This window comes from Asparagus officinalis, chromosome 3 (assembly GCF_001876935.1).
Source record: "Asparagus officinalis chromosome 3, Aspof.V1, whole genome shotgun sequence".
NCBI classification, from domain to species: domain Eukaryota; kingdom Viridiplantae; phylum Streptophyta; class Magnoliopsida; order Asparagales; family Asparagaceae; genus Asparagus; species Asparagus officinalis.
Window position 1 is genome coordinate 36597121 of NC_033796.1, and position 13489 is coordinate 36610609.

A 13489-nucleotide genomic window follows, 5' to 3' on the forward strand; every position below is an offset into this window, starting at 1 on the left:
CGTTGTCCTACATCACCGCCACAGTCCAGACGTGTCATACCCCTCAACCGTCATCGATGTTGTCGTCCAACTTCACAAAGCAGCCTATGGTCTGCTGCGTGCATCGCCAAACAACGAACAACAAGCAATGACGTTGCCGCCTCATCCGTAGGCCTCTTGGCCTCGTAGGCAAGCGTTGTCCTACATCACCGCCACAGTCCAGACGTGTCATACCCCTCAACCGTCATCGATGTTGTCGTCCAACTTCACAAAGCAGCCTATGGTCTGCTGCGTGCATCGCCAAACAACGAACAACAAGCAATGACGTTGCCGCCTCATCCGTAGGCCTCTTGGCCTCGTAGGCAAGATCCCCAACCTCGTTTGTTATTTATTTTAATTTTTAGATTATCATAAATTATTATGTGCAAGATTCTCATTCCGTTATTTTATTTCGTATAATTTTTAGAGCTGTTAATAATTATCTATGTGGGTTTGATGAATAGTATTAAATGAATCGTAACCATGTGATAAATAATATTTTAAAAAAAATATACTTTTTTTAGAATTTATTTTGTGGAAGGAAATTATTTTAGAATGATAAATATTTTTAAAAGCATTTATTTTGAAAAAAATAGACTATTTTGATTTAATGAGAATTTATCTTGTAAAAAGATTATTTTAAGTTTATGAATTTATTATGTTAAGAGATTATTTTTAGAATAATTATGGTGAGAGATAATTTAAAAGGAATTTATTTTTATAGTACTTCCTTTCTATTCCTGTTGAACGATGTATTTTCATATTCCTTTAGTACTTATTTGGACTGTTTTCTAATAAGGACATATTTGACCCAAACTCTGTGTCTCGGATGATATTTTATTTGTGATATGTCTCTTTTCATTTATGAGTTGTTCATTATATTCTTGCTATGTGTGATCGGGGACCTGTGACTTTGTAATATATTGTTTGACGCTTAGCGTATTAGGTTGAGAAGAAATATTTATTCTTATTTATTCTCCTCGATCTAATATGTTGCGGGCTTGTTCACGTTTTGATTCCCTAGTATTTTGGGAAGCAGGGCGTGATATTAGATCAGAAATTATAATAATTTTCATAGCACTTTCATCTCCTTCAACAGATATGTGTCTTTGTTATTTTCTTCTTATTATATTAGATTAGATTGTTTAAAAATTATGAATTATAAAATTGTAACAATTTACAAATTATTTTTATCTATTTTCTTCTTATTAGTCTAGATTAGATTATTTTAAAGCAATTACTTATATTGTATGTTTGATCTTTTTTTCAGATTACAAAGTTTAATTATACTATTATTATTAAAATAGATACTATTTGTATAAAAATCAAAGAGAATCTCACACATATCTTAGATCTCAATGTCACTTGTAATATTTACACATAGGTGTTGGTTAAAATAAATTTCATGTATGGGCTTAGATAATTTAATTTTTTTTACACCTAAACTCTTCCACAAAACCAAAAGAGGGTAGTAATGCTATAGCGATATGTATATCCACAGGACCATAGATTTCTTGAAAATGAACAAAGAAATTAAACTACACAAATAAATTAAAAACCATATTAATTACCCACACGCACTATTTTCAAAACCATCATTCTTCATCTCCATCACCAACTACACAATTGATTAACCTTCTTTTTTTCTTTTGTACTTAAATTGTATAACATTCATTGCGATGAGGACTCACATGGGTCGCCTTGAACGTCCAACCAAAAAATAATGTACTAGACCTTGTAGTTAGTTAATAATGAGATCCTATCATTATAAACAAGCTAAGTAAAAAGTAACAATTCTTAAGAATGTACTACGTTCCGCTATCTTCCACCGCAAACTTGTTAGTTGTTTATTCCTGGCCCCAAGAAATTTTCAAAATTAATCATCTATTTCATAATTTTTTAAAAAGTGTTTAAATAAAACTTATAGCAAATGTAATAATCCATGTTATAAATTTTAACTCAAAATGAATCTGACATGTTTTATAATAAGAAGATAATTAAAAAATAATTTTAATATTTAATCACTTGTATTACACGTGCACAGCAACTAGTATAATTAAAAATATAAGATGCTTTGCATAAAACGGCCATAAATTTAACGTGGTTTAAAAAAAAAAAAACCCCAGCCTAAAACATAAGTTGATTGCAAATGGTAGTAGGTCAAAACAGTACTAAGCATCTGATAAGAATGACACCAATCTCTCAAATAATTGTATTCAGCACACCAATAATATCCTACTAATCACTAATCAGAATGCCTCCTTCTGGACGCTTGCAGGGTCTTCTTCTCTTACGTACCAAGTCCTGCATGACTCACGTGCCGTGTTGTTGTCAACTTTGCGCACGGAAAGGAGGGCAATTTAGTTTGTTTTTCTTAATCCTCGTCGACACCGTGTCGGATCCATCGTCAACATCACCTGACAACTAGCGATAATAAATTAATGCTGGGCCATCCTTAATTTTCCTACATTTATTCATATAATAATTAAAAAGGATGAGAACAACGCTAATAAGGGGCTGTTTGGTAAAAGAAAACACAAAGAAAGCAATTATTACAATACAATATTGTAAAAAACCAAGCATTAACTCTGCCGAAAAGACGAGATAAATGAGCAATTAAACCGAAGGAAGTAATTAAAAAAAGAGCGAGCTCAAACCAAAGGGCGACAACGAAACGGGGGGGAAAGAGTCCTCCCTTTTTCCCTCCTCACGAGTTCTCCCCCAAAATCGCCATTAAACCTCCAAACACTAGAACCCAAATTCCAAGAAAATGGAGGTATTCAGGAACGCGAAAGACCAGTCCCTCAAGAGCAACGCACGACAAGTGCCTCATCGCCGACGAGGACGAGTCCACGTTCTCCAAGACGCCCAGCGGCCGCGCTCCCGCTCCGCTCGCTGGCGCGTCGAGCTCTCCGACGCCAGCGACGCCGTGACCCCCGCAAGTCCTGCTACGGACGCTACCTCACCGCCTCCAACAGCCGATGCTCCTCGGGATGAGCGCCGCAAGGTCCTCCAAACCCTGCCCCTCGCCTCGATTCCTCCGTCGAGTGGGAGCCCGTGCGCGATGGGTTCCAGGTCAGGCTGAAGACGAGTACGGCAGTACCTGAGGGCGAACGTGGGCCCCGCCGTGGCGGAACTCGGTGACGCACGACATCCCGCATCGGACCTCGACGCAGGATTGGGGCTCTGGGATGTCGAGATCGTCCGAGTAGGACGAAGGAGGGGGGTTTGTGAAGGAGCAGAAGACTCCGCCGGCGGCGTGCGCGAAGGCGAAAGCTGGCCGAGGCCGAAGGGAGGTGGGAGTTGTCGTCGCCGGACTCGACGCCCTCGCGATCGCCCAGGGTTTCTAGAACCGATGTAGGTTCTGTTTATTCCTATTCTTGATTCTTGGTTTCTTGATTTTGCGGTTTTCGATTTGGGGGGCGGTCGTCGTTGTGAGCTGCGTCTTTATTCCTTAATTGATGGTCTATTTTAATTTGATTAGTTATTGTGAAACAAAACGAGGATATTGGTATTAAGTTTTGTAAATTTACATAAAAAAGTGTTTTTCTTTCTAAAATTTTATGGATTATATTGGTTTGATCTTGCATGTTGGGTATCTTAATATTCGATCTTGCATATTGTAATCTATTGTCTTTATTCCTGAAATAATGTTCTTTTCAATTGTAGATTAGTTATTGTGACTTGTGAGGAAATTACTTGTGATGTTGCTTTCGATTTCTGGTTCCTATATGGAAAATAGTCAAGAATTAGGAGAATTTTAGAACCTCTGTAACTATGCTGTACCCTACATCACGTTGTGTATGAAACAAAGGAAGGAATTTGTTATATATCTTTATATTTGTCTATAATCAATTCTTTTTAAAAGTACATGTAATTGTTGTAAGAAAATAGCATGAGGATATTACTTTCAGTTTTTGGTTCCTACAAGGAAAATAATCAAGAGACTGGAGAAATTCACCATCACTTCTGCCCCTTAATCACATTGAATATAAAATAAAAAAAATGACAGTTTATTGCATAAGTTTATAAACATAAGTTTATATCTACCATGGTATTTATTGTATGTTATAACGTTTTAGCTTATACTGTTATGCATGATCGTGGTTGCAGTTGTCGCAGTCGTCTTCTTTTAGTGGTTCCCCACGTAGATCTGATGGTCGATCAATCTATTGCACTATTGCAGAGGATGATGGCTCTACAGATGGAAGCACTGAGCTTTGTTTCAGCTTCAAAGGAACAACTGTGAGAGAATTGACTGAGAAGTTGGAGGAGGTGTTAGAGATTGATGAAGACATATTTGTGTGCACAAGGAATCCATTGAATGGGTTACTTTGTCCTCTTCATCTCCAACTTCCACCCAATAAAATGAAGATGCATGTTGTGGTGGTTCGCGCATCTTCCAGAGGTCAGTTATCTGCTACCATTATTCTTAACTATGCTGATAATATCTATAACTAGGCATTGTCCCCTGCGATATGCCTAGATTAATGACCAACTGAGGATATTTATTTTCGAAGGCTAAGCAAATAAGTTATTGATTCTGTCATCAAGACATACTCGCATTGGAGATGCAATCATAGTCGCAGGTGTCCATACTTTCTTTGTCTAGTAATGTCTTCTGATGGGAAGAAAACCACGTGCCAGTGGATGTTTCAATCTTGATATAGCACTGTTAATTGAGTATAAGTCTCAAAGGAACGTAATGAAATTGGCATCATGCGGTCACATCTTAAACTTGTTGATCATGTGGATCGCTTTTTAAACATGTTGATTATGTAAAACTAAAATGTCAATTGTTAGGCAATGCAAAAAGGGTCATGACCAGATTTTTGTATTTTTCTCTTTAGATTTTGTTCTTTTCCCCTTAGGTTAGTGTATGAAAGAATTGAAAATCTCATCTTACTTGATGCAGCTTTTTCCTTACTTGAACAAGGCTGTTCTGCCATTTACAAATTATAACTTTATCTAGTAGAACTCCAGAATACATCACACAATAGGACTACTAACTTTTTTGAGCCTACGGCAGAAAGCTAATTAACATAAGAACATCTTTATGTGAAACACATGTTCTCTTTCCTCTCCGTAGTTGTTCATCCAGATTGTTCGTGAAGGTGTCAGATTACTAGTCAGCACCATTAATGGTCTGTAAGAGATGATTCATTCTGTTCATCATGTTTATGCTTCCCAGGTCCTCGATTCTATTCTTTGTTTGCAACCTGGACTCGTGATAGGCATACAAACTTCTTTGTTGTTTATGTAAAGCTAATAAATGAGGATGGAAGCTGCAGGACCATGATTTTTCTTTTCTTTCTTTTTTTTCCTCCTTTTTTTTGAGGGTGGGGGCGGGGGGGGATCATTACGGTTGCAAATTATACACTTCTATATCAAAATATATGAATCTAATTGCGACTACTATGTGCCATGTATCTTTTGAAGCTTCAGTGCCTAAGATATTACCCTCTGTATTTCCTTGTTTTTAGATTTTTTTTTTTTAATTTTTTCATAGCTATTTGATTCACTGAACTCTTCTTAGCTTACACGCCCCTTTTGATATTCCTCTTAACCTTGATCTATTCCTTACTACACTTCTACAATATTTCTGACATGATCTTGGTACTAAACAGTGGCGAAGAATTTCAAGAAGGCAGAGACTACAAACTAGGATATGCGAACTTCAGCGAAACATCCAAAAAGCCAGAAACGTAGCTCCTACTTCACACGGGTGTAGATGACAAAGTTTATACTTTTAAAATACTTAAACAGAGAGTTTGTGATTCCAGTTGTGGACAGTTGTTAGCTAATTCTGGGTATGAACTGATGCGGAACTAGCTAACTCTTGTCAACTCCTCTTTAAACAATGCACAAATCGACTAACTCTATGGATTAGCTTGCCTAACCAAATATAGTGGCAGTCATTGTTATCTTAAACTGTGCCTTCTGAGATCCGATTCTCCAGGAGATTCAGTTGGATATGTGGAACGGAGAACCGCAAGCGCTTATTGCATTTTACGCATTGTCAAAAAAATTATTTGATGGGTATACTGATGAAAGATACAATTTGTTTGGATTTGCCAGCACATATTTGATGTAAATAGCATTACGGGGATGCAAGCAACTGCCGTGTGATGAGAGTTGCCGTGTGTGATTTTGATTGATAGTTGCCTTGGATATTTTCATATTCTTGAAATTGAGATTGATAGTTGCCTTGGATATTTTTCATATTCTTGAAATTGAGATTGATTGTTGCCTTGGATATTTTCATATTCTCGAAATTGAGGAAGGTTTTCAGATGCTGTTATGATTTATTATGGCCAAGTCAGATAATCTTCTGGGAACTGAATTTAGTGAGATATCTATGGAATGGGTAATATACTGCAGGCTGGGATCTGCTGCTGAAATCACTCGGGCCTATTTTGAGTGAAAGTTGGGAATGGGTGATTCTTTAGCTCAGCAAGTTAGTTCAGAGACGAAACTGTCTATTTCTTAACCCCCAAACAAAGGGCCGAATCCTTAGGTAATCTCTTACTAGGGACAAATTGTTATCCACTGACCCAAGTAGCTAGTTCGATGTATGATATTGTATGAACCATTCGATTTCAGTTATTTTGATTCAGGTTTATTTTACCTACCATCCCATTCAATCTTTTTGGGACCTTTCTATATGAGAGAGTTCCTAATTAAAGACTCTTCCTTGCGTTTTAAGAGCTTGTGGGGGTTTCTGCCTAGCTAAGTAAAGATAGCGTTGCAACAGTTTTATACCAAAAAAACAACAACAATTGATTGGGCTGGTACAAATATCCGGTGGGATGGGCCCAGTGGGGCATGCTTTTCCTTGCAGGGGCTGTTTGGTTGGTTTCCTAAAAATCAAGAAAAGAAAAATGGTACATGGAAATTAATAAAATATTATTTTTATTCATTTTCATCCCTAAAACTCACCACAACATCCAATAAAATATTATTTTCATCCCACAACTCATCTCATATCATCTCCTAAAAATAAACAAAACACAAGGAATGGGTCACATCATCCAACTCATGTCATCTCCGTCACATCTCATCTTTAAAAATCACTCACATCATCCAATAATATGATAACAACCCATCTCATCTTATTAACATTTCATTTACACCTATTTCCTCCAAAAAATAAACAAAACACATAGTCAAATAAAGTCACACAGTTTGCAAGGGGCCGCTTTCTTCTTCGACTTTATGCCTGATTCTGGACTTAGGATGATTAAGCAATCTGCACACAAAGAGTCGTAAGAGGGCGGGGATAAGTTCCCCTGTGGTACCTCCAGCGATCAAGTCAGTTGATGAACTTGAGCTTGAGTGGAGCAACAGAAATATGTGATCTTGTTTTTGTGTAGTGCGTGCTCTTGGGGGTTTTAGATTGCGAACCTTTAGCTATAGCGAATAGCATCTGTACTTATAGGGGATGCCAAAGACAGATTGGTCACTTCATGAGTATGCAATAATACGGTAGTGAGGCGGTGATAAGGAGTGAGTTGGAAAATAAGTCATCATTTGCTCCACACGTGTTGGTTTGTGAGTGGTGGGAGATCACTTCGGTAACATTGGGAGCCAGCAGCCGATAAGTCTTCAAGACTATTGAGGACGGAGACGAGATCACTTCGGTAACATTGGGAGCCAGCAGCCGATAAGTCTTCAAGACTATTGAGGACGGAGACATAATGATGATCATCAAAGATTAATCAATGTTGAGAAGCGACACCTATGCTGACAGGCTTGAGATAAGGACAATCCTTTAGCTTCGTCGAGAAGCAAAGCCCATAGGGTCATATCTTCGAGTTGCTGACTCTCGTGTCGACCGACCCTACTTTTTGCGTCGACTAAGGAGTGTCTATTAGATATAGGTGCCCTGCAGGCAATAATTGTATATTGTAACAGGACCTATATGAATATAACATCATTGTTCAAAATAATAGTATGTTATTTTGGTCAGATTTATCTGATATTTTAATACAGATAAAGTCCTTAGAATGATACTAGACTATCAGACATTTCGGATATGATCGTAATGAAGAGATCTGATTTGTCGCTAACGTATATTCTAAAATGTTCCTAGTCGATGAAGTGTGAAATGAGACATCATCACTCTGGGAAGACTAGTACATACTCTATTTCTCCTTTGGTAGAATGATGATCCATCTCTTGGATCATTGATGTGAGACATTAAGATGTAGTATACATGTGACTCATTAGTGAATGAGTTGACTGAACGATTCACTGAGAACATCTAGTTGGTAATTATACTTAACTGTCAAATAGAAGTTCTCAAGTGATATAGTACGTAGTAGTCTCTTGATCTGAGGCATGAGTGCAATATCTTACATGTCAGTATAGGTGTACTTAGACTTTTACCTAATCACAGTTCTTATTGAGTTGTGCATAACAGTTCTTGTTGGGTGCATCCCGAGACATAAGTAAATATTGAGATACCAAGATGGGATTCGTCTCTCCTAGTATAAGGGGTTAATGTCATAGGATTGTTTGGTATAACTATAGCCAGTAAATCATTGGCCGAGGTAAATAAGATAAACTGAGTGTTAGTTTGATCTTATAGGTTATGAGTTTAATATCAACAAACACTAATCGAGCTATTAGGGTTTGACAGTTTTCCATACCCTAGGCTCGATAGTTTAACATGGTTTAACGAAGAGACCGGACTGTATGGTATTATCACCGAGTGGTTCTGATAAAATTGTGTTAGCATCTTACAGACATTTATCATAACTTATACCCGGGTAGTCTTCATGTGTAGCTAGCACCTTTGTTGTACTTGTGGATACATCCACTGCCGAGTTCTTAAGTTGGACCCTAGAGTCACACCAAGTGCGTACTTGAATCCTATGAAACACAATTTATAGAGTAATGCGTATGATTGATATGCATATATGATTTTACCGGATACACATAAACGGTTATGTATATCGGTAAAATCGGAGTGCTATGTGCTTAGGAAATGAATTCCAGTATTTTTCCCATAAAGTTAACTTTTAGTCAACTAGTTAATTTTTTGGTCAACAATTGACTTTTTGTCAACTCATTGACTTTTTTGGTCATATGATGACTTATTAGTCAATGATTGGAAAATTATGAAATATCGTATTTATGAAATACCGTATTGATGTGGTATTTTTATTTATGAAATTCATACTTTATTATACCCTGATTAATGAGTTATGAGATGAGTCATTAAGGTGGTATGGTTTGGGAACATGGTTTTAGCACATAGTTTTGATTCTTTATGACTCTTTGCATGACTCATGAGATGAGTCATTACATGACTCATGAAAAGAATCATTACATTTAGATGACTCATGGCATGGCTCATGAGATGAGTCATGACACATTTCACTTTATATATATGAGCTCTCTCTCTCTCTTATGGAAAGGTTAATGAAAAATTGGCTAAGTGGTTTTTTCCATAAGAGAATAAAAAAGAGAGCTCTACCTCTTACTAAACTCTAGCAATCTTACAGTAAGAGGAAATAGTAGGATTTTAAAGTACCCCGGGGTGGATATCTTGCCTTGCGTCTCAAGAAGACTCCGATTTTATCAAGCTCACTTGAAGACTTAGAGATCCACTACAAGGAGGTTTACAACAACAATGAGCAAGAGCTAGGGGTTGTTCGATCTTCCATCGAATCACGCTTCGAAAGTATGACTTTCTAATTCTTGTATGCTCTCTTTAATATAGGGATCATGTTAGATTTAATTAGGATGGTCCTAGTTTGTTTTTCATGCTCTCTACATGCTTAGTATTATTATACATACAGTCTTCCGTTGCGTATTTTGCATGTATTTAACACGAATTTCCAACAGTGTCGGCCTGTCCGACTGGTTGGAATGTCGTCTCGTCTCAGCTAATAACCATCTCTCGAGTCGATATAAAAATGTTGACTCGTCTGTGAGGTCAGGATCTCTCATGTCGACTGTCACCGCTTCTCGCGTCGACATTGTGGTGTCGGCTTGTTGGACTAGTCGAGATGCTGACTCATCAAGTCATATATTTGTCGAACAGATACGTCTCATAACATCTATGCTTAAGAAATCTAGTATAATGAGTGTTGTGCGCAGCGAAAATTTCGGCAGCACCTCCGGTGCGCAAGGTGCACAACAAGAGATTAGATCACAATGAAATTCTCGTTTCTCAAAGGAAACAAGAACCAAAAGCCAGATATCTCATCAAAGTGAGATATCAGCTCTTCCTCTCGTCAGCTCTAGGACTGTACGTCGAGGGAACCTACAAGCTATTACAAATCACGACAAGAACACAAATTTTACGTGGTTCGGCAAATTACCTACGTCCACGGGGCAAGGAGGGGGAGATCTACTATTAGAGGGAGAGATACAATTGGAGTTTACAATCTCACAAATAAAACTCTCTCACAAACTCTCAGATCCCTCACACAAATACTCTCTCAAAGGGGGTGCTAAAAACAAAGAACATCTACAAAACACTTGCTTTTCTTCCGTGAATAGCCACCAAAAGCACTGCTCATTTGTTTTGTTCTCTGTGTCTGCAGCAGCCGCCAAAACTCCTCTCACGCTCTCAATTGCACAAATCAGCCGCTGCACTTCTTTTTCTGCCCCTGCCTTCGCACGGAAGCCGCCAAAGACTGCCTGCCACGGAACCTCCTTGCTCACAAAGCCCTAGAACTTCATGTTGATATATATAGGCACGGATTCGGGTGGGCCGGCCTGGCTTCACGCGGAAATAAATCTCCGCTTCGGTGAAACACGGAAACAAAAGTTCACACACGTGGATGGACCCCACGTGTTCACAATTCTCCACCTCGGTGAAGTTTTCCCAAAACTGAACCGACACCGATCAAACCAAATATCCCACTTGTTGCGTCCAATACGTCATGGCAACGGACTCATGACAACGGACTCCATCCACAACAAGTCGAGAACCCGAACGAGAGTCCAAACAATCTCCCCCATCAAAATCAACTAATCCAAACTGGCTGCATCTGAAAGACTGCCTACGTATCCTCTTGCCCAAGGAATCAAGCCGAACGTAGTTCACCCAATGGCCTCCAAAGGTCTCAATCTAATAGAAGAGTTCGCAACCCTTCTCCAACATCACGATCAAGTCTGCGACTGATAGCACCTCAGAGTTCGCAACCCTTCTCCAACATCACGATCAAGTCTGCGACTGATAGCACCTCCAATGGCCTCAAACTGAAATAATCCAAACATCTCCACCTGAGATGAACCAATGGCCATATCCAGACTACATCTATCAGCTGTGCTCGAATCAATCAACCTATCATCTGCATCCAAATCAACACGGTTCTCAATCTGTGTCACATCAGCTTGAATCCCAAATGATGCAGTATGATCTGGAGTCTTCACCCAACATGGAGTAGCATCACTCTCCACATGCTGCAATGTTCTAATGATCTGATCACCACTCTCCACCTGCCGAGAGTTAAACGTGACATACCTGCTCAGAACAAAGTCAGAAGCCAATACCTGATAATTAAACACGCCTCTAAATCCCAAATGTGCTATCGGATTAAATCTCACATCCACGATGTGACCAAGTGCTGGGTAGTCAAACATCCGACGCAACCTAAAATCTGAAGCAGCTCCACCAGATCCAAAATCTCTACATGCAGCAGTCGGCAACCTATACATGAGATGGCCCAAACATGTTGTAGCCCGCACACCAATGCCAATGCTAGACATCAAATGCCGATCCTCCTCCAGAAAGGAACAGCTCCTCAAATCTGCCATCTCATCAGGTCGCCTCAAAGTTTCCACACTAATGAAGTGTCTCCAATTGCCGTAAGCTCGGCACAAACACAAGAGAGAACCCCTACCATAATCAGAACGTCGGGCTACCTTTCTACCAACACACTTCCTCCATCTGTTGCGGGCTTCTAGGACTTCACACCAACGGGACTTGGTTGCAACCCACCAATGCCTAGAACAATTCCCAACTGCGGAAACCACATACCTATTACCTCCCAATGATGCTCCCTTGGAAGGCCCCCAAATGCCTGAATGAACATCCCTCAGAAGACCCCTCGAATGATGGATAGAAGTGCTAAACTCCATCTCGGTCTTCTCGCTCATACCAATGGGTTCACAGGACTTCAAACTGCAGGTCAAAGCACTCCTTAATAACATATGCACGGTATTACCAATCAAATAACCCAGCATCAAACAACACCACAGTCTAGCCGAATCTGATGAAGTCGCCATCTTCCTATCAATCGCCGTGCTTCCAAGTAAATAATACAAATTGCTCATTCTGACGCCCTTCATCACAATCATGGACCCCGATGTGACCTTCAAACGTGCATCCACCAAGGTCACTTTATAGCCAGATGCCACCAAAGCTCCTAGTGAAATGATGTTCTTCGACAACTGTTCCTGAATCACTCCGTCATACATCCGAATACGAACGGTACCAATACCACCAATAGAGCATGCATGTCCATTACCCATGAGCACAACATCCTCTCTTTCCAACTTCTGAAAGCTGGAGAACCAATCCCTCCTAGGGCAAACGTGGTAGAAACCCCCCGAACCCACCATCCACTCTGTAGAGTTGACAACACAAACTGACGGTAGTGCAGACAATGAATAGCCCGAAGAATCCGAATCTGAATTGTTGCCACTAGTCTTGACAACATTCACCTCTGAAGCTTTTACAGCTTTCCCCTTATTCTTCTCGGCTCGATCTAACTTTGGGCATTCGGCTTTCCAATGTCCATCCTCTTTACAAAAGGCACACTGATTCCTACGAATCCCACAATGTGCACCTCTAGACTGCGACCTCCTGCTTCGGTTTGAACCACAGCCATGAACTACTAATGCATCTCCCGATGCCTTCTCGGAGGATTCATCAACACTCTTCCTCAACTCATAATTAACCAACGCTGAGGTCACCTCCTTGTAACTAACAGTAGTTCTACCATTAATCATAGTTAGGACAAAAGTACCATAATCATCCTCGGGCAACGAACATAAAAAATACTGAGAAATGATCATTTGACCGGTCGACCGTACCGGTCGACCGAAAACTGACATTTCAGAAAACAAAGCTGATTTTAAAACCCTGTTTAAAAATATCAAATAAATTCCAAAAAATGTAAAATTTTGGGGAATGATTGTAGACATGATAATACACATGCTACAAAAACTGGTTTTCTAAAAAGACTTCCCAAATGAGAAATATCATCATTTTGCAAAATAGTCCAAAACATGAAAACCTGAAAATTGATTTAACGTGGTTCGGCAAATCGTTGTTGTGCGCAGCGGAAATTTCGGCAGCACCTCCGGTGCGCAAGGTGCACAACAAGAGATTAGATCACAATGAAATTCTCATTTCTCAAAGGAAACAAGAACCAAAAGCCAGATATCTCATCAAAGTGAGATATCAGCTCTTCCTCTCGTCAGCTCTAGGACTGCGCGTCGAGGGAAC

At 39.4% G+C, this 13489-nt stretch overlaps 1 pseudogene; it reads left to right on the forward strand.

Moving 5' to 3' along the window:
• LOC109834960 overlaps positions 1 to 6233 on the forward strand; it is a 12864-nt pseudogene extending 6631 nt beyond the window's left edge.